We start from the raw sequence: 4,457 nt of genomic DNA, 5'->3' as shown, positions 1-4,457 counted from the left end.
AAATGAACTGGCTATAAAAATACACTTTGTTTTGGATGAAATTTGAATAAGGAAGAAATATCAGATAAATTATGGAATCATTGCTAATTTTCTAAAGCCCAGTAATGATATTGTGATTATGTTGAAGAATGTCTTTTCTTACAAGATATATACTGAAATGTCTAATGGAGAAGTATTGTGGTAGCTACAACCTTCATTCCAAATAGTTCTACCAGAAGGAAATGCATTTATATAGAGTGATGAGCTTAAGTGGCAAAATGTAAATTATTGTTGAATCCAAGTAGAGGGTATACAAAGGTTCACTCTATTATTCTTTCAATGTTGTGTGTGTGTGTGTGTGTGTGTATGAGAAAACACTCAGAATAAAAGTTGGGAAAGTTAAAAAAGACAACTCTGAGGATCACTGGTCTCGTGCACATTCCATCCTCTCCTACTTTTCTTGCCCCAATGAAAAAGGAGATACATTTGATGTTTTGAATGGCTTTTTTGAGATGTAGTTTCACATACCACACAATTCAACCAATTTAATGTGCACAATCCAATGATTTTTAGTTATAGTCACTGAGTTGTCTGACCAACACCCCCATCATTCATAGAACATTTTCATTACCCGCCCCAAGAACCCACCCCTTATTCATCACTCCCCAGTCTCCTCATGCTACCCGACCCTAGCCTTAGGCAACCACTAGTTTAGCTTCTGTCTAGATGAATTTGACTCTTACTTTTTGAGGATCTGACACATGGTATCCAACGTCTTGGCTGCTTTCAATGCTTTAACACAATGGTCTATATCCACTGTGTTTGCTCATGCTTGGTTCTGTATAGGACATGAGGGGGAGTTGGTATCATTTCCAGCCTCTGATGGCCCAAGAACCTCATCAGACCATGACTTCTGGCTCTACAGAGGGAAGTTCTTGAGGGAAAGAAACGGGTCTGCTTTCAAATAAAGTGGACTGGGATTTCATGTCAGATGAACTCAGTTGATACTTTCTCTGGCTGAGGATCCATCTGCAGTCTCCTGCACACCCTATTTTGCACAATGATGATATTTGCAAATGCACCAAGCTTCCTGACAGCCCCCCATTGTCAGGGGTAGTGGACACGGACTTTCCTCCGAGTCCATCTCAGCTCTCACCTTCATGGAGCTACCCTGCTCACCATGCAGGATGCTGACATAAAGTATAAACAAGACACCTGCCTTCCTAGACTGTCTAGACTTGGTAGCAGACGAAGCAGCTCTAAGGGGCAAGGAACTCTCTCTGAGGGAGCCACTGTGTAGTTCTTCTCAAGACAATGCAATTATATCCTTCCTGGCTGGGTTCAAAGCACTATAAGGTTTTTGCTTTGGTTGATTTTTACTTGTAAGCACCAGGAACTGTTCATTCCCAGAGCATCATCTGGCAACTGATGATGCCTTTGGGGAACACTGTAGAGGAAGGTTTTTTTCCAGTGAATAAGTCCAAGAATTCTGAGTCCGTGGGTAGAACAGGAATGTCTCTGAAGTAGTAACAACATAAAAACACAATGGAACTAAGAAAAGACACAGTATGAAATCTGTTTAGGGCTGAGGACAATTAAGTCTGCCAAGTTCCGTACTGGGTTGCTAGTTAAGCCCAAGGAGAGAATGCATGGGTTTACCTCAACAGTTGTATTTTATTACAACCCTGCTCCCCACTGCATTTCCTTTGTAATGGATTTTTATTATCAATTGCCTAGTTCATGCCCCAGTACATGTGCTATTTTTAATGAGTTTTCCCCCAAAAGGGAATCATATAAAGACTGATGTGATGTACCCTCTGCTTCATGTCTCTCAGTTTTCCACCCGAGGCCACCAAACACTGGCTTTCCAAGCTCATTGTCTGTGTCCCTGTTCACTACATAGTGGTTATCAGAAAGAAGAACAAGGGAAAAACACACAAGCCTCTTGTTAGACAAAGATGCCCCTCCTGTGAAGACTACAGACATGAAGGAAACCCCCTCATCCAGTTTCAGGTGTGAAGCAGTATTTTCACCCAAAGAAGTGACTTACCAGGATCACAGTTTACACTAGGAGGTGACATAAACCCAAAAACACACTCCAGATTTTGTTTTGAACCATAAAGACTTAAAATCCAAGGAAAAAAAAAAAAAGAAATGGAGCAGTAATTTTCCAAGATTAACAACTCCTGCAGGCTTGAGTGAAGCCCCAGAGTTCTCTGTGGTAACTAAAGGTTTCTGGGAGCTCACTGTAAGGCCCGGGAGAGCCAGTGCGGAGAGGCTTTGTAGTGCTTAGTGTTGAAGGTTAAGAGGTTCATTTGACAGCTCTTCTTTGCACCTGTTGCATGGGTTCCTCCCGCTCCTTCACCCCACATCGCTTCTCCCCTTCTCTCCCACCCCTGTCAACAGCATCATTTTTCTACCCTTAACTGCCACTAAGGACAGTTATCCAGTGAATACGGACCCAAGGTAACTTGTAATAGTGAAGTCAAATGCTTATGTTTTTCCCTGCAGTAGGGCAACATTTTTCATCTCTGATTTTCCTTGGCCAAATGGAGGATGTCATTCAGGGAACCCCAGGTGTTTTGAAGATGAAAAGGAAGGTAGGGGGCCCAGCGCAGTGCTTATTAACCACAGAGAGAATTTGGTTCCCTTCAAGAAATAGCAAAGTAATGGCACAGGAGAGATGATGACTCTTAATGAATTCATGTGAGTAAAGTGTGAGGTGACCAGTTTGGGGACGTGCAGTCCAGAGGCCACCTTCTGGAGGAGAAAAACGAAACAATTGTTTTCTATTACTGCACCGTATTGACCTCCCTTTCCGGAATCACACGGGGCCACTTTGATTTCATGTCCAATGCAGAATTGCCTCTGTCTGAGTGCTTCGCCTGCCACTTAATTTAAATAAGGCGGCTGACGTGACACTGCAGTCCACAGTCAGGCCTGAGGCAGGACTAATCTCAGGTGCTCCTTCAGTCAGTGGACTGTTCCACTTTCATCTCTGCCTCCTCAAAAACATCCTGCCTAGGGGGTCAGGAGACCCCACCCCCACCCCCAAATCCCACCGACCTGCAGGGCCCGAACATCTTCAGCTTTCAAACACTACCTCTCCTGTTCAGACTAAAGTGCCACCGGAGGTATCAACCGTCTGGAAAATAAAACAGCCTCCCAGGCCAGATTGAAAAAAAAAAAAAAAATAGGAGCTGAAAGCTACAGAAATCAACTCCAGAGGCGGCGTCTAACCCTGGACAGGTGGCACCTTGGCACCAATGCATTGCAATCACTTTCTTCCTGAGCTGCAGGGCTGAACCCCTCTCCCAGAAAGACCTACACCCCTCAATCTGGAGCGGGGAGTGCGCTGGGGGGAGGAGCCAGGAGCCTGGGGCTAGAGGTCTGTGCCCCCCCGCCGAGCCGTGCTCTCGGCCTTGGATCCGCTATCTAGTGTAAACGCGGTTTCACACATAAATTACGTGCCACATCTGGCCCTACGGTTTTATGGCGTCTTAGCGACCGAGCAATTTATAGATGGCGACCTTGTTAGGCAGCAGCCCGGGCTCGCCTGGAGCTGAGGGGTCCGAGACCACGCTGGGGACGGAGGAGGGGCAAGGGAGAGGCGAGGCCTGGGGTCTCAGGTCTCCGTCTTCTAGGGGCCGCTCCGGAGAGGGACCACCCGCCTGTTTGGGGATGGGGGTCGCAGCAAGGTGGCAGCCCCCCTCCTTCCAAGCCGGCCATGTGGCAGCTGAAAGAGCCATCGAAGCCCAAGTGTGTTTGCGCTCATACCCAATTTATTACCGCTGAACATATGGCCAATATTTTGACTCACGTCAGTCGGGCAAGGAAAACAAACAGAGCGCGCGGCGCTGGGGAGCGGCCCCCTCCGCTGGGGCTGCGCGGCGGCCGCGGGGCCGAAGCCCGGAGGGTGGGGCCGCCGGGCCAGGAGCCGGAGCCGGGAGGGGGAGCGCTCGCCGCGCCAGTGCCCGTGCGCCCGCGGCTCTGCAGCCGCCCGAGGCTTGGGATAAAGAGCGGCCGGGGATCCGCGTGCTCTGCTGGCCGGGGCTCCGGGCGCAGCTCCAGGTGAGCCTTCCGCTCGCGCGTGGTCCGGGGTGGTCGGGATCTCGGGGTGCGCTGCTGCTCGAGGAGCCGTGGGTCGCCCCCCCCGCCCCCAGCTGTCGCGCCAGCAGCCAGCGCGGGCCTCCGCCGCCGCCGGGGACCCGAACGCCTCGGGGTCGGGACCCTGACGCGCGGGCCCGGGGGGGTCTCGGGGTCCCACGCACAACTGCCTGAGCGGCCCCCTCTCGCGATTCTCGCCTCGGCTCGGGGGTGGGGGGTGTCGGGAAGCAGCAGGTGGCCAAGTGCCGGGCGTCTCGGGTCCTTCGCCGGCTCCGCGGGTCACGAGGGGGGCGCTGGGGAGGGACTGAGCCCCGCCCGCCGCGCCCCCCGGGAGGGAAAAGTTTTACCTGCCGCCGAGGCCAGGTGTTCCG

Source organism: Bison bison, unplaced genomic scaffold, assembly GCF_000754665.1.
Source record: "Bison bison bison isolate TAMUID 2011002044 unplaced genomic scaffold, Bison_UMD1.0 scf7180017864063, whole genome shotgun sequence".
Taxonomy (NCBI): domain Eukaryota; kingdom Metazoa; phylum Chordata; class Mammalia; order Artiodactyla; family Bovidae; genus Bison; species Bison bison.
Note: the sequence above shows the minus strand (reverse complement) of the source record.